This window comes from Nicotiana tabacum, chromosome 20 (assembly GCF_000715075.1).
Source record: "Nicotiana tabacum cultivar K326 chromosome 20, ASM71507v2, whole genome shotgun sequence".
NCBI classification, from domain to species: Eukaryota; Viridiplantae; Streptophyta; class Magnoliopsida; order Solanales; family Solanaceae; genus Nicotiana; species Nicotiana tabacum.
Genome location: NC_134099.1, coordinates 58,612,073 through 58,630,618, shown reverse-complemented (window position 1 = coordinate 58,630,618; position 18,546 = coordinate 58,612,073).

Here is an 18,546-nt window from a genome sequence, read left to right as displayed (position 1 = left end):
AGGGATTAAAACTGGTGACTTGGGATGCCTTAAAATTCCTAGGTGGCGACTCTGAAACAAATAAACAAATCCCGTTTCGAATGTCCTTCAATTGGAGATAACTCCCCACGCGCCATCGCGGGGCGGTAAAAAGGAGGTGTGACAGATGCTTCAGTTCTATTTGATCCAGGGTCTACATACTTCTATGTATCATCTTATTTTGCCATGTATCTCGTCATGCCTAGTGATTCTTTGAGTTCTCCTTGATAACTAGGAATTTTGACGCATTTTATACTCCTTCTTGCTCATGTTTTGATTAGAAACTCATACAAAATAGCCCTAAAAAGGCTCATAAGTTGTACTTGATTGCAGGTTTGATCAATAAAGTGACAACATGTCAAAGATCAGCTCAAAAGGAGTGAAACTTGCACAAGTACTAAAGACAAGACAAGCTCAGGCAAAATAGGTCCAGTGCGGCCGCACACCACTTTGTGTGGTCCACACTAGGAGGTTCAGAGGGTAGGTATTCAGGATAAAAGGAAATGTGGCCGCACTAGATTTAGTGCGGTCCGCACTGGAGTCCATGCGGCCGCACTACCATTCTATGCGGTCCGCAGAGCCAAAATTCAGAGAAGTTGAAGTTGGAGCTTTCAAGCCAATGCGGTCCGCAGTCCACTTTGTGCGGACCGTACTAGAAGTCACCACGGGCATAGTCCATTCTGTGTGGTCCGCGGAGCCTGAGTTCAGGGAGCTGGATTTTGAAGCTAAGAGTCCTAGTGCGGTCGCAGTCCATTCTGTGCGGTCCGCACTAACCCCGCAGCGGCATTTTTGTCCAGATTTTTCAGCTTAGTATAAATAGAACCTTTTTCCATTTTTAGGTCATCAGATAGATTTTAGAAGCAGCTGCGCTCGTGGGAACGACTCTTGTAGCCATTTTGGGCAATTTTACTTACTTTTCATCATTGAATCTTTGTATTTAACTTAGAAATTAATTAATATGTGTTTATCTTCATCTATTTCTTGTTTTTCTTCTTTGAATATGAGTAGCTAGACCTCATAGCTAGGGTTGTGGCTCAACCCTAGTATGGGTAATTGATGGGTCTTGCATTTTAGGGCTAAATTGACTATGAGTGTTTGATATTTGGGTCAATTTCATGGTTAATTACTGAATTAGTGGTTGCAAACACTAGTTTGTGTTTAGTTGACTAGGTCTCTTCTTGAGAAAGAGAGCCTAAGTCTCCAAAATTGATCCAACAAGATATTGGGGCGTACTCAAGAGATCGATAGCCCCAATAAAAGGGTTAAACCTCGAGAGAGTAATACCCGACTTGAACCCTAAGCTGCTTGTACAAATTTGCATACCCAATTAGTCTTGAGAAAGTCAATTGGTCAAAATCACTTGAACCACCGAGAGGTGTAGAGTGGGTAAAGTAGTGCAATGGTTATATCATACTCCCCAATCATGTCAATTGTGCCTCAGTTTCAAGTACCCGTCAATTGACCACCTAGATGGATGTCACTACCCTAGTGACTTTAACTATTTGAACACCCGTAGCATTTAACTCTTAGCGTAATTTACAATTTGTAGTTTGTTAACAGTAGAATTAAAAGAAAACCCCAAAATTATGAGAAGTGCAATTTGGAAATCTGCACAATCCTAAGCTAAATAGATACACCACTCCATTTCTAGCTCTCTGTGAAAATCGATCCCGACCCAAAATCGGGTAAAAGCTATTGCGACCCTCTCTCGCTACTTATTAGTGGTGCAGAGTAGGCTGCGATCTCTTTTTGGCGCCGTTGCCGGGGAGCTAACGGTTTTGGCTATCTATTTAGTTAGTTTTGTGTATTGTTCTTTTTTCCTTCTTTGTTACTTACTTGTTTGTGTCACTACTCAGGTACTAAAATGGCATTGAACAACGCAAATGACCCTCTTGGAAATGTGATTGCGGGGGAGGAGGTAGATGATGTTGAACAATATGAGGTGCATCTTGTACCTCAAGGACAATGTAAAGGCCGCAATGCCAATGTTAATCCAAATGACAATATTCCAGACCCTCCTCCGCCACCTCCAAGAGTGGTTCCTAGAGTACTTCCGATCCAGGGTTATGCAAGTGCTATTGTCCCACCCAAAATCCGGGCGGGCAACTTCCAGATAACCAATGTGATGTTGACCTTACTTGAGCAGCGTGGGTACTTCACGGGCGCTGCGGATCAAAATGCCTACAAACATCTCAAGGGGTTCGTGGATACATACTGGGGGAGCAAACAGACGAATGTGTCTAAGGATGCTCTTAGGTTTAGACTTTTCCCATTCTCACTTCGGGCGAAGGTATTAGATTGGCTCGAGAAACTTCCCAACCATTCCATCACAACTTGGGATGAGTTGACGGATAAATTCATTGTTAAATTCTTTTCACCCAGGCATATGGCGACATTTTGAGATGAGATATTGGCTTTCAAGCAAGAGCCCACAGAACCTTTGCATGAGATTTTGGAGTGGTATAGAACGATGGTGAAAGAATGCCCCAACAATGATATGACCAACGCTATGATCCAACAAACTTTCTACCGGGGCATCAATATAACAAATCAATGCATAGTGAACTAACTTGCCGGGGGAAACTTTATGAAGCTGTCGTATGATGAGGCATGTGATGTACTTGATGAGATGGCTGACATTTCTTTTGCATGGCAAAGTAGAGCCAATATGCCTCAAGGTGACCCTACAGTTATTCTTTTGCACAAGGAATTACATGACCATGGGCAAGCTATAGCGGAGTTGACAACTACTATGAATCAATTGGCTAAGGCACAGTTGCAACAAGTCCAAAATCCTTGCCAAGTGAATGCCATGGAGGGTGTTAATATGCTTGTCAACAAGAGAAGGCAAAGAAGGCAACAAAACCATGGGAATTATGAGCAATTTGATGATGAATGTGATGAGTTTCAAAATGATGGTTATGATGACCAAAGTGAAGAGGTTCAATATGTAAACAACTATCAAGGCCAACGGGGCAACTCTTCCAACCAACAACAGTGGTGACCTCAAGGCAATTGAGGCAATCAACAACAAAACAGTGGTAATTGGGGGAACAACAACCAAAACAACAACTGGGGCAATCAGAACAACAATCAAGGCAACCAAAGGAATTGGAATGGTAATAACAATAATTGGGGTGGCAATAATAATCAAGGAGGATGGAACAATGGAAACTAAGGAAACCGGGGGCAGGGCTATCAAAGGCCCTCAATGTACCAACAACCGAACAATCCACCACTATTTCCATCTCAAGGTCCTAGTTCTTTAGGTAATGAGATGGGTAGAATTGAAATGATGTTCGAGCAGATGATGAAGAAGAATGCGGATTCTGATGCACAATTAGCTTCTCACAACACCTCTATCAGAAACTTGGAGGTGCAATTAGGCCAAATCTCTCAGTCATTGAATACTTGCCCGAAGGGTGCTCTACCAAGTGATACAGTAGTGAACCCAAAGGGTGGGAACAATCATTTTATGGCGGTTACAACAAGAAGTGGGAGAGGCGATGATGTGAATGCTTCTAAGCAAAAGCAAGTTGTGGATAATGATGTTGAGTTGCAAGATGACGAAGTCCCTTTGGTAGTTGAAGATGTGGTTGATGAAAATGTGAACAATAAAGTGAGGATTGATATTCAAGAAGTCGAGGTGGAAACTCAAAATGATGTGAACCCATCTAGGGAACACATAATTGACATGCCGGAGCCGGTTGTGCCTAAAGCTAAGGCACCTTTGCCAAGGCCACCTCCACCTTATCCTCAAAGGCTTGCGAAGAAAAAGAATGATAATTAGTTTAAAAAGTTCATTAACATGATGAAGAGCTTATCTATTAATGTGCCTTTGGTAGAGGCACTTGAACAAATGTCGGGCTATGCAAAATTCATGAAAGACTTGGTCACAAAGAAGCGTTCTATGGATTGTGAAACAATAAAGATGACTCACCAAGTTAGTGCTATAGTGCATTCAATGGCCCCGAAGCTTGAAGATCCCGGTGCTTTCACCATTCCTTGCACCATTGGGAGTGCGGATTTTGCCAAGGCTCTATGTGATTTGGGAGCTAGTATCAATCTGATGCCTTACTTAGTTTTCAAAACTTTAGGTATTTGGCAACCTAGACCGACTTCTATAAGGTTACAAATGGCGGATCGATCGATGAAGCGACCTTTGAGCATTATTGATGACGTGCTTGTCCGGGTGAACAAATTCATATTGCCGGCCAACTTTGTGATTTTGGACTATGAAGTGGACTATGAGGTCCCTATCATTCTAGGAAGTCCTTTCCTTGCGATGGGGAAGGCATTGGTTGATGTTGAAGCGGGTGAGCTCACTTTCCGAGTGGGAGATGAAAATGTCGTCTTTCATGTTTGCAAATCTATGAAGCAACCCAATAGCACCGAGGTGTGCTCATTTGTAGACCTTGTCACAGCTGTGATTGTGGATGACACTAGTGCTATGATCAACGTGGAGGACCCCCTTGAGGCCGTGCTATTAAATATTGATGTCAATGATGATGCAAGCAAAGTGGAGTGTGTGAATGCCTTACATGGGATGGGCTCTTATTCCTATGAGCCTAGAAAATTGTCTTTGGATCTTGAAAACTGGAAAACTCCACCAACAAAACCATTAATTGAGGAGCCACCGGTATTGGAGTTGAAACTACTGCCTCCACACCTCAGGTATGAGTTCTTGGGTCAAATTCTACTTTACCAGTTATTCTTTCTTCTTGCCTAACTAACATGTAAGTTGAGGCCACTTTGGCGGTGCTTCAAAGGCGAAAAAGGGCAATTGGATGGACTTTGGCTGACATTGGGGGAATAAGCCCCGCATTCTGTATGCACAAAATTATCTTGGAGGATGATGCAAAACCTTCCTTGGAGAATCAAAGAAGATTGAACGAGGCAATGCAAGAGGTGGTGAAAAAAGAAGTGATCAAGTGGTTGGATGCCGGAGTTGTGTATCCCATTTTTGATAGCTCGTGGACTTTTCTGGTGCAATGTGTACCAAAAAAGGGTGGTATAACTGTGGTGACAAATGACAACAATGAACTTATTCCCACTCAGACAATTACCGGATGGAGGGTATGCATGGACTACCGGAAGCTGAACAAGGTGACCCGCAAGGATCACTTCCCATTGCCATTCCTTGACCAAATGCTTGATCGCCTTGCGGAGCGTGCCTTTTATTACTTTTTGGATGGATACCTGGGGTATAATCAAATCTTAATCGCTCCGGAGGACCAGAAGAAGACCACCTTTACCTGTTCATATGAGACCTTCTCTTTCTCTCGGATGTCGTTCGGGTTGTGTAATGCCCCGGCGACATTCCAACGATACATGATGGCTATTTTCACCGACATGGTGGAAGATATTTTGGAGGTCTTCATGGATGATTTCAGTGTGGTTAGAGATTCATTTAAAAAGTGTTTGGGAATTTTTGATAGAGTTTTGGCCCGATGTGAAGACACAAATCTCGTACTTAATTGGGAAAATGCCACTTCATGGTGGAAAAAGGCATAGTGTTGGGCCACAAGATTTTAAAGCGTGGGATTGAAGTTGACAAAGCCAAGATAGAGGTGATTTCAGGCTTCCTCCCCCCATTTCCATCAAGGGGTGAGGAGTTTTCTTAGGCATGCGGGGTTCTATCGGAGGTTTATAAAATATTTTTCAAAGGTGGTAAACCCCTTGTTCAAGCTACTAGAAAAGGATGCAAAGTTTGTGTTTGATGAGGGATGTATGCAAGCATTTGAGCTTCTCAAGCTTAAGTTGACCACTACCCCTATCATTACTGCACCAATTTGGAGCTTGCCTTTCGAGCTCATGTGTGGTGCAAGTGACGTTGCGGTTGGGGTTATCTTAGGTCAAAAGGTTAACAAGATGTTTCATCCAGTGTACTAAGCAAGACCATGAATGAGGCTCAAAGGAACTGCACGGTTACCGAGAAAGAGTTGTTGGCCATAGTGTTTACAATGGAAAAGTTTAGGCCGTATCTTATGGGGGCCAAGGTCATAGTGCACACCGACCATGCCGCCCTTAGGTACTTGATGACAAAGAAAGACTCCAAGGCAAGGTTGATGTGATGGGTGTTACTACTTCAAGAGTTTGATCTAGAAATTGTGGATCGGAAAGTAGTGAGAACCAAGTGGCGGACCACTTGTCCCGTTTGGAGTAGGAGGGGAGGCCTAGTGATGGCCTATAGATCAATGATTCATTTCCCGACAAACAACTCCTTGCGGTGTCGGTAAATGATATGTCATGGTTTGCCGATGTTGCTAATTACCTTGTGACCGGAAAAATCCCGTGTGAGCTCTCTTCTAACCAAAGGAAGAAGCTCAAGCGGGATAGTTTGGATTTTTATTGGGAAGATCCATACTTGTTCAAGATTTGCACGGATGGTGTGATTCAAAGGTGTGTCCCAGAGGAGGAGCAATTGAGTATCTTGGAGGCTTGCCATTCCTCTCCCTATGATGGCCATCATGGCGGGGTGAGGACGACTTCTAAAGTTCTTAGTTGTGGGTTTTATTGGCCAACTTTGTTCAAAGATGCAGGTGATTTTGTGAAGAGATGCGATGAATGCCAAAGAGCAGGTGGAATTTCGAAGAAAGATGAGATGCCTCTCAATACCATCCTTGAGGTTGATATTTTGATGTATGAGGCATTAATTTCATGGGCCCATTTGTTATCTCTTGTGGGAACAATTACATTCTTGTGGCGGTGGACTATGTTTCAAAGTGGGTTGAAGCCGTGGCTTTGCCCAGTAGTGAGGCCCGAAGTGTTGTTGCATTTCTCAAGAAAAGCATTTTTACAAGATTTGGTACTCCTCGTGCAATCATAAGTGTTGGGGGTATCATTTTTGCAATGAAGCTTTCGACACGTTGCTTTCTAAGTACGGTGTCAATCATAAAGTTTTTACCCCTATCATCCTCAAGCAAGTGGTCAAGTGGAAGTCTCCAACAGGAAAATCAAAAGCATATTGTCAAAGACGGTCAATACAAATAGGACCGATTGGTCGAAGAAGTTGGATGACACTATATGGGCTTATAGGACAGCTTTCAACACTCTGATTGGTATGTCCCCATATCGGTTGGTGTTTGGGAAAGCTTACCATCTACCGGTTGAGTTAGAGCACAAAGCCATGTGGGCTTTGAGGAAGATTAATCTTGAGTGGGATATTGCAGCCAATCTTCATGTGGAGCACCTCAATGAACTTGATGAATTTAGATTCCATGCCTACTCTAGTTCGTCCTTGTATAAGGACAAGATAAAGTACCTTTATGATAAATATGCTCGTAGAAAGGAGTTCAAAGTAGGTAATTTGGTTCTCTTGTTCAACTCCGGGTTATGTTTATTTCTGGGAAAGCTCAAGTCCAAATGGAGTGGAACTTTTGAAGTGGTATGCATGACCCCGTTTGGTGCTCTTGATTTAAAGAACAAAAATGGTGAAGTCTTCAGAGTTAATGGGCACCAGGTCAAGCATTATCTTGGAAAAATTGATGACAGCCACGTGGTGGCGCTTCTTCATTTCAAATGATGTGATGGTAACCTGTGACGTGCCGTGACGTTAAATCAGGCGCTTCTTGGAAGGCAACCCATGTGTTTTTCTTTTTGTTCTTCTTTGATTTTTCTTTGAAGTATAGGATTGATTTTTGGGCTAACTGTTGTGAGATGTTACAGGGATGTGTTGATGCAGTGCAAGACATAATGGAAAAATGCACAGGTCTTTAAAGTCGCTAGTGCGGCCGCACTACATTCTGTGCAGACCGCACTGGTAGGGTAAAATGCAGCCTCTCTGAAGTTTGCCACTATGGCCGTACTACATTTTGTTAGGTCCACAGTGGAACTCTGCGGCCGCAGTCCATTTTGTGCAAACCGCAAAGCATCACCTCCTCAAAGCTTCGAAACTAATGTTCAGTGAGGACCGCGGTCCATTTTGTGTGGTCCGCACTGGGGTAGGTAAGCTGGGCCTAGGGCTTTTCTATAAATAGTCCCTAAGGCCTTCCTATTCAAACTTTTCGAACCTTTGCATCTCTCAGATATTAAAAACACTGCTCATCCTCCTTTGCTCATATTTAATTGTTTGGAACCGATTAGTCTCATTGCATCTCACATCTGGTACCATTCCTTTCCTCTTACTTGATTAATTTTGTCATTTTTTTTAAATTTTTGTTATTTTCTGCTCTTTTTCTCTTCTTTTCGTATTTTTCTTCATTCAATTACTATAGGGTTGTTGATTTCTTGTTTAAAATAGGCTTAGTTAGTCAAATACTTTGGGCAAACACATAGGAGCATGATTTAGGTGTTAGATTAGACATAATTTCAAAATTTTGGAACCCTAACTTAGTGCCATAGTTGGGCACCCTGTGCAGACCGCAGTCGTTTCTGTGTGGTCCGCAGTACCATTTTGTGCGGACAACACTGATGAACTTCTGTGAAGCTGAACCTTGGGCAGTGCGGCCGCACTACATTTTGTGCGGACTGCACTGGCCCCTGTGCGGCTGCACTACTGTTTTGTGTTGTATGCACTGTCAAGATACAGAGGGTGGGTATTCTGAACCCCACCCTTGTGCGGACCGCAGTCAATTTTGTGTGGTCCGTACTGTCCCTTATGCGACCGCACTACATTTCATGCGGTCCGCACTAGGGACTTTTGAGAACTTTCTGCAACTTTTCTTCCATGTTATGCAACATTGGTTTTAACTGCTTCTCTACTGCTGCAACTTATACTAACAAAGTCATTTCAATTGTGTTTCAGACAATGGTTAAATAGCGAAGAAAAGGTTCAAAACAACCGGGCAGAAGTGAATCTTCCCGGGGAGGGAAGCAGAAAATGATAAGACTCATCCCCCAAGTTAGGCAAAGCATCAAGAATATGCAGAAGGCAATAAAAGCTACTGATAGAGCATGTGATCAGTTGGGGAGTGAGTACGAGCCCTCCCGGGAAATCTCTTCAGATTTTGTGCCTGAATATATCCCTGATTGGCCGGAGAGGCATAGATTGAGAGACATTCCTCCCACTTCCCCCGCTGCCCAAGCATCAGTGAACATTTCTTCTGAGTCGTTTGAGGGCTCAGCAGCAGGTAGTGGGGAATAATCCACCTCTCCCACAGCTTCATTACTAGGGAAAGGTGCAGAATGAGGTGAGGAGGAAGTACAAGGAAATAAGGAGGTAGCTAAAGGAGGGGAGCCTCAGGTGGGAGGCGTTGCTATAACTAGGAAGCCCGAAGCTTGGGAAGATAGATTTGTGAGTGAGGTGGCGTACCATAAGTTTCGGGAGTGGTGGCCGGTGAGAAAATTGATTCCGGGGAGGATCTTCATAGATAGAGACCTACTACCTCACAACCCCGACGTGTAGAGACAGTTTAGGACTAGAGCGGGCTGGGAGCACTTTATGGATAACTGTGTGGACACCAATGAACACTTGGTCAAGGAATTTTATTGCAATGTAGCCCACATCAAAGAGGGCTCCAAAGTGACCAAGGTTCGGAACTTAAAAGTATTATTTGATAGGAAGTCGATCAATAAATACATAGGCTTCAATGAGGAGGATGACACCTTGTACATGGTGAAGATGGAAATGGGCGAGGAGGTCCGTCCATGGCTAGCATAGTACCTGGAAATCCCAGGTACCGTCCCCGACTGGTTGACTGCTGGAGTCAAGATATTGAGAAGGAGCTTGAACTTTGAAGTAAGGGGATGGGAGACCTTTGTTTGCAGCAGGTTGGACCCTACCACTCATGACAACACATTACCTCTCCACCGGGCTGTATTAGTGGCTTCTATCATGGCAGGGTATCCCATCAACATGGGGAATGTTATGTCCAAAATCATTACTATTGTGGGCGTGGAGCATGACCGGAACTATCCCTTCCTCAGTTTCCTCACAATGTACTTCCGGGACCTAAATGTGGACAAGAGGCCCTATGACATCATGGTCAAGGCGAAGGCCCCTTTTCCTGGTACAACATGCATAGGGATGACAACCCCAAAAGCAAGAACTTCAAAGGTACCGCTACTGCTCCAACTGGCCAGTCTGAAGAGCCAGTTGTGGTAGTGGCTCTTGCTGAGCCTACCTCCACTTCTACAGACATCCCTCCCGGTCCTTCCACATCTACAGCCACTCATGTCGGTCCATCCACATCAGCAGGCCCAGAGATTCCATCTTCCTAGGCCCATCCTATTACTGCTCACCGACTAAGCTAGGTGCTTCTTAGCATAAACAACTGGATGCATACTACCTCATCCAAGTTGTCAACACTCACCATTGTGGTAGAGGCTCAGTCGGCACCTCAGCCAGCACAGGTTCCACAGTCGATAGAGGATGTGCTCAAGGAGATACTTGAAAACCAAAAGAAGATCCTCGACACTCAGGCAGTGCTCTCAAAGGTAGTTAATTCACATAGCAAGGCTCTCAAGGAGCTTGCTTGGGAGCACAAGAAGCTAAGGAAGACACGGGCCTCCAAAGAGTCCGTGAAGGTGTTGAGAGCTAACGTAGACAAACTAAAGGTGGATGACCTGCCTTTAGATTTATTACTCCAGGACCCAGCACCAACAGTTCATCCAGAGCCAGAGCAGCCACAAAGGCCTCCCAAGAGGAAGAGGATGATCCCTCGAGCTGATGATGCAATCATCCAGCTGGCTGACCCACAGGAGCCCTCTTCCAGTCAACCACAGGGTGCACTACCTATTGAGCATGTCCAGGTCCAGGCCCAGGTCCCAGTAGCAGAGCAGCAGGCCACAGGGAACCAGTCTGAGGTCCCCAAGCACAAAGAGGACCCAGGGACCACACATGAGCCTATGCAGACAGACCGGCCATAGGGAGTCTTCTATATCCTTTTTCCTCTTACCTTTTTGGTGCTTTATTTAGACTAGTTGGCATTGGGGACAATGCTAGCTTTCATTTGAGGGGGTAGGCCCTACATTTTGGATGATTGTATATATTTAACATTTTTTTATGCTTTCTTGATTTTTCATCTTTGGTCTGTATATAATTCTGATATTTCGTTACATTTATCGCATTTTTATTTCACTTTGGGTCTATCTATAAAGATTATATCACATTGTATATATTCATCTCATCCATTGTATATTCAAATCCCCTATTGTACATATTCATTCTATTTTTCGCAAAATTTTTCATTTTTAGCTTCTTATTTGTGATTCGTAGCTTTTTGTTTTCGAAGTTTGCAATAAGCCTTTGGTTTTCTTAATGCCACGGTTCTTTCCAAAGGTGGAGTGTTGTGTGAACCGAGTGGCTCGTCCCAATGATGGATGGCGTGACAACCGTCTTAAGGGTTTGAGTTCATTTTTCTTTTTGTTTTTAATAGTTAGTAGTTAAGGGTGCCTCATGCAAAGCTTCACTTGGGCCTAGCACATTTGCCTTTGATCTCATGGTCAAAAACAAATTGTTGTGTTTAGAATGGTGAAAGTCGTGACATTGAGACTCTTGTGTTGACCAATAATCATCAAGTTGTTTTTCGGGACCATTGTGTGCTCAAATCATATCTTAGGTCGTTGTGGGCCCCCGACTCTATGTCTTTAGCAATCCCTTAGCTTGTGTGGTGAGTAATTGCAATTGCAAGTCCAAGTCCCGAGCCATTGGTTTAGAACTTGCCCTGAATGTTTGTTGAGGCGAAATCATAAGTGAATTTTGACTTGAGACATAATTATAGGCTCTCCTTGATCCAAATGATAGTTTGAACAATTTCATAGCCTGCCAATGATAAGATCCCTAGTTAACCCGTTTGAGCTTTAGACCTTTTTCTTTCAAGAATCATGATACAAGCCTATACCTGTTCTAAAAGATACCCTCTCTTGGCACCCAATCTTTCATTTAGCACATGGAAAAAGTATAAGTTTGGGGGAGAGACGAGGATTGCAACAAAGTGGTAAAAAGGCACAAAAATGAAGAAAAGGAAAGGCAATGAAAAACAAAGAAAATCAAAAAGACAAAAAGAATGTTCAATGTAAAAAAGAATAAAAAGGGATTCAAGAAAAGCAAAGAATGAAAGGTGTGGAAAGTTGAAAAAGGAGAAAAGGTTTGAAATGCCTAAGAAAGAGTGAAAGTGTGTCTCTCTAACCCCTTAGAAAGAAGTGAAATGACTCAAAAAGTCAAGTGAATATATGCCAAATGAATCAAAAGAAGTGCTTAAGGGAAGACGGAACCTACTTAGACCAAAACCTTTCCTACCCTGAACCAAAAGCCTTCACAATGTCTCCACAAAAGTCCTATATGATCTTTAGTTGAATGAAGCTTACATTAGTGGATACTCACATAAGGGGCAAGCATATGGTACTTAGAGTCGGACTTGTGACTTTTTCTTGAGAGAGATGAGTGAATTTCCATTAATCTCATTTTGTGTGCCACTATTCCAAAGGTGAAGTTTGCTTAGGGAGAGTTGAGGATGTGTGAGTTTGGGTTCCACAATGACCAAAGTAATTGAAAGGGTTCCTTGATGTGTGAGTTTGGGTTCCACAATGACCAAAGTAATTGAAAGGGTTCCTTGATGTGTTGAGTCAACTCTTGATGTTCTTGTGTCGCACTTAATCCATGGTGTTTCAAAGGGTAAATGTTGTTAATGATTCATTTGTATTGAGGGCAATTGTTAGTCCCAATTGATACTAGTTGAGGTTGCTTTAGGACAGCTGAAAATTTCTTGGATTTTCCCTTAAGGGGTGGGTCTTATTTTGTTTGCTTGAGGACAAGCAAAAGCTTAAGTTTGGGGAGTTGATAACTAGGGATTTTGACGCATTTTATACTCCTTCTTGCTCATGCTTTGATTAGAAACTCATACAAAATAGTCCCAAAAAGGCTCATAAATTGTACTTGATTGCAGGTTTGATCAACAAAGTGACAAGATCTCAAAGATCAGCTCAAAAGGAGTGAAACTTGCATAAGTACCAAAGACAAGACAAGCTCAGGCAAAATAGGTCCAGTGCGGCCGCACACCACTTTGTGCGGTCTGCACTAGGAGGTTCAGAGGGTAGGTATTCAGGCTAAAAGGCAATGTGGCCGCACTAGATTTAGTACGGTCCGCACTGGAGTCCATGCGGTCGTACTACCATTCTATGTAGTCCGCAGAGCCAAAATTTAGAGAAGTTGAAGTTGGAGCTTTCAAGCCAATGCAGTCCGCACTCGTGGGAACGACTCTTTTTCCATTTTTAGGTCATCGGATAGATTTTAGAAGCAGCTGCACTCGTGGGAACGACTCTTGTAGCCATTTTGGGCAATTTTACTTACTTTTCATCATTGAATCTTTGTATTTAACTAAGCAATTAATGAGCTAGACCCCATAGCTAGGGTTGTATGATGATGAATGCAAAGCCTCTGATCAGGCAACCATTGGTCGCTTTAAACACATCGGTGCAGGAGGTGCCTACTCAATCGCTAGAATCATTTGGTGAGCATGGTGGTGAATCTAGGCAGATGATGATTTCTACAGGAAATAACAATGAGGTTATCAGTGCAAATGTGAGGGCGATGACAATTAAATCCACGCTTTGGGATGACCAGCGTGAGTATGATGATGAAGAAGATTCTGGTGTTGATTTTGCTGGATACTCATCTGAAGAGGCAGATTATGAGGTTGATCAGGAGAGTGTAGGTGAAGAACTTGATTTAATAACACTACCTAAATCAGATGGTATACCAAACGCGAGCCACAAAAGCATGTTGAATCTCAACGCTCCAGCTTTCATTCCCAGGTACTCTCCATTTGCTGCTCTAAAAGTCAAGGATGCAGTAGCTGGAAACATAGTTCAAAATGCAGCCACACATAGTAACCAGATTGATCCAGCTGGTCGAAAGTATGGGCAGCAGCAGCTGAATGCAAACACCTCAGGAGCTATAGTCACACTTCCAACTGGTGGATAGCAGCAGCAGGATACAACGCCACCAGTATCTGTGGGTAGAGATAAGTATGAGGAAGGAGAAGAAGATGCAGTTTTGAAAGAATGTCGCGCACATGCAGCAAGAAAAGGTGATTTATCACCTATGCATAGCGGAAAAAATAGGAAATCTCATACAAGGAAAAATAGTTGGGACGACAAGGTTAGTGATTTTTTAAATGTTAGGCGACCTCCAATGAGAGTTGCCAAACAAAAGCATGTTGCCCCAACTACATCAACGAGGTCCAACCGTTCAAAAAAGAAATGATGATTTTTGAATACATTTTGAACACGGTTGAGGAAAACAACAAAGAGTTACAAATTGAAGATTTTACAAGTTTGCAAAAGAAGGAACATGAACCAAATTGGTACTTCATTCTATTATACCACTTTATTAGTATTCTCATTTGTAATATCATCACACAGTATGTTATAAACTCTGTGATGATCATTGAATATTTGGTACTCTCCAGTACTTATTTTTTACATGCGTGCTAGTAGGTGAGGCATTTTCTCTGCCTCAATAGGATTAGTAGGGTAAGGTTTGAGTTGCCTTGGTCCTATGACTTTGGAAAAATATCCACACGGCTATGAGATTATATGCCCTCGTGAGACTTTGCCGGCAGCTACACCATGAATCCTCTACATGAGACTGCCATCATAAGGCAATGTGAGGCACAGAGGAGTGATTATATATCCAAGGCATATGGGTAACAATACCGGTGCTATTGTCCCCCTTATTTGTACTGTTCCTAATTGTTGTATTTTTCTTTTCTTTTATTAATAAAAAATTAGCCCTAGGCGCTTGCCTAGCGGATTGCCAAAAAAAAGGGTTGTGGCTCAACCCTAGTGTGGTTAATTGATGGGTCTTTCATTTTAGGGCTAAATTGACTATGGGTGTTTGATATTTAGGTCAATTTCATGGTTAATTCCTGAATTAGTGGTTGCAAACACTAGTTTGTGTTTAGTTGACTAGGGCTCTTCTTGAGAAAGAGAGCCTAAGTATCCAAAATTGATCCAACAAGATATTGGGGCATACTCAAGAGATTGATAGCCACAATAAAAGGGTTAAACCTCGAGAGAGTAATACCCGACTTGAACCCTAAGTTGCTTGTGCAAATTTGCATACCCAATTGGTCTTGAGAAATTTAATTGGGCAAAATCACTTGAACCACGAGAGGTGTATAGTGGGTAAAGTAGTGCAACGGTTATATCATACTCCCCAATCATGTCAATTGTGCCTTAGTTTCAAGTACCCGTCAATTGACCACCTAGACGGATGTCACTACCCTAGTGCCTTTAACTATTTGAACAACCCGTAGCATTTAACTCTTAGCATAATTTACAATTTGTAGTTTGTTAACAGTAGAATTAAAAGAAAACCCCAAAAATTATGAGAAGTGCAATTTGGAACTCTGCGCAATCCTAAGCTAAATAGATACACCACTCCATTTCTAGCTCTCTGTGGAAATCGATCCCGACCCAAAATCGGGTAAAAACTATTGCGACCCTCTCTCACTACTTATTAGTAGTGCGAAGTAGGCTACGATCACTCCTGTATATGTGTCTACATCGGTGGGTGATTCTATTATGGTGGATTTTGTACAACGTTCATGTATAGTTGTGATTGGGGATTTGAGACCCGAGTAGATCTATTACTTTTGGATATGGTGGATTTTAATGTCATATTGGGGATGGACTGGTTATCACCTTACCACGCTATCTTGGACTGTCATGTCAAGATTGTGACCTTAACCTTGCCGTATTTGCCTAATTTAGAGTAGAAAAGGACTCCTGGTTATTCCACCCGTAGGGTTATCTCGTATATGAAGGCTCCGCGTATGGTTGAGAAAGGATGTTTGGCCTATTTGGCGTATGTTCGTGATTCTAGTGCCGAGGTTCCATCTATGGATTATGTGCTTGTTGTTCTTGAGTTTCTAGAGGTCTTCCTTGCAGACCTGCCGGGTATGCCGCCCGACACGAATATTGACTTTTGCATTGATTTGACTTCGGGCACTCATCCCATTTCTATTCCGCCGAATCGTATGGCCCCGCCAGAGTTGAAAGAATTGAAAGAACAGTTGCAAATCTTTCTTGATAAGGGCTTCATTAGACCTAGTGTCTTGTCTTGGGGTGCACCGGTGTTGTTTTTTAAGAAGAAGGACGGATTGATGAGGATGTGTATAGATTATTAGCAGTTGAACAAGGTCACAAGCAAGAATAAGTATCCATTGTCGAGGATTGATGATTTGTTTGGTCAGCTTCAGGATGCCAAGGTATTTTCGAATATTGATTTGAGATCTTGCTACCATCAGTTGAGGATTAGGGCATCTGATGTCCCTAAGAGAGCTTTTCGCACTCGGTACAGGCATTATGAGTTCTTAGTGATATCATTTGGGTTGACAAATGCCCCAGAAGCTTTCACGGATGTGATGACCCAAAAGGTCATCACTTGTTTTAGAATTGAATTCTACGTTCCGAGGCCTTAAAACCTCTTTTAGAATCACCTCAATTTGTGTGCGCAGTCCGAGCGCATAGCCGGAAAGCCAATATGTGAAAATTTGTGAAAAATGATGAATTTTGACGTTAAAATGAATTTAAGTTGACTTCGATCAACATATTGGGTAAATGGACCCGGACCTGTGATTTGACGGTCCTAGAGGGTCCGTAGGAAAATATGGGACTTGGGCATATGCCTGAAATCGAATTTCGAGGTCCCAAGCACGAGAAATGAATTTTTTAAAGAAAATTATTTTCTAGAATATTTATGAGTTTTTGAAAGTGAAATGTGTTTAAAGTTTGGTGGTATCGGGCCCGTATTTTGGTTCCAGAGCCTGGAACAGGTCTTATATGTGATTTAAGATGAGTCTGTGAAATTTGGTAAGAAACGGACTTGAAACAACGTGAATCGGACCGTATTTGAGAAAGTTGGAAAATTTGAAGTTCGTAGGAAATTTCAAGATTTTGATGCTAAATTCATAGTTTTTGATGTTATTTTGGTGGTTTGAATGCACGAGCGAGTCCGTATGATATTTTTACGTTGGTGTGCATGTTTGGTTTGGAGCCCCGAGGGCTCGAGTGAGTTTTGGATAGGCCACGGGGTGGATTTTAGACTTGAAAAATTGTAGGCTTCAGTTGTTTCACTGCAGGCCTATAGGCTTCGCATTTGCGAAGCCTGGCTCGCAAATGCGAGGGCTGAGTCGCAAATGCAAAACAGCCCAGGCCAGCCCTTCCTCGCAAATGCTAGCTTTGGATCGCAAATGCGAGATTTTCTGATCTAGGGTTTTCTGAAAAGTATTTAAATGTTTCTCTGACTTTCTTTTTCTTTTTGTGTATCTGCCTCTACTGTGTTCTTGTATTTTCTTCTACCGTGTTCTTGTATGCTTCTTCTACGGTGTTCTCCTATACTGTGTTCTTCTATTTTCCTATATTGTGTTCTTGTATTTTCTTCTACTGTGTTCTTATATTTTCTTCTACTGTGTTCTTGTATGCTTCTTCTACGGTGTTTTCCTATATTGTGTTCTTGTATGTTTCTCCTACCGTATCTTCCTTTACTATGTTCTTAAGTGTTTCTTATTAAGTTCCATCTACTGAGCTCTGTTTAAGTTTCTTCTAAAACTTCTTAGCATGCTTCTTCTATTGTTCTTATCAATTTTTCCCATTATGTTTCGTATTAGCTTCTCCTATTCTATTTTCTTTGAGCTCTTCTGCTGTGTTCTGCATGTTACTTTTCTATCATGTTTTCTCATGAGTTTTGCTGAAAGGAATATGTTAGAAGTTTCAGTTTTTTTCTGGGACCTCTAAACCTATTTCGAATTTTATTACTTGCCCTCTCATCTCTACACTCGATTAATAGCGGAAACCCTAGAATTTAAGGGTTCTTCCAGGTTTGGCTATGTGATTTGCTCGAACTAAGGTTTTATTTCAAAACCCCCAACTCTTTCAGACCAATTTCGAGTATCTGAAATGAGCTTGGTCATCCTTGTTTTCACACAATTCTAAACTCTTTTTACTGGTTCTTTTGCATGCTATCAGAATGCTACTTCTCTTCTGTATTACTGACTTATGTGATGAACCACTACCTACTGATTTTGCAATGGCACAACATCTTCTTTCAACTCAACATGTTTGTATGCTCTTTATATGTGATGAACCTCCCTCTAAAGGGGTTTTCAAATTTATGATTAGTTCAGACTTCCTTTTGAATAGGACTAATTGATTTTCCTTCCTTGTTTGCTGATTTTCCTCATGACTCGACTTAATTTTAAAACCCTTCTCAGCTTTTATGACTTGGTTCATTCATGGATCAGTAATTACAAGATCTCTGACCATTGATTTACTGGCTACTAATTGATTTTCTTACCTTATTTGTACAACTGTGTACTTCAAAATCATGTCCTTAAATAACTTTTTATGTATTTGCCCCCAGTTGCATGCTTTGCACAAAGTGCTTATTCAATTTCTTTCCTTAAATCGTTTTTACCCGTTTGAATCTGAATTCCCTAATTAAGGGAAGTCTTGTGTAATTGATTCTTAATTGACAATCAGTTCCTTAACTGTTTTCTTGCCTTATTTTTGCCTGATTTTCACACTATAAATGCACAACTCTTTCACTAACTCATCATCAATTCACAGTCTTTCTGAACTCAC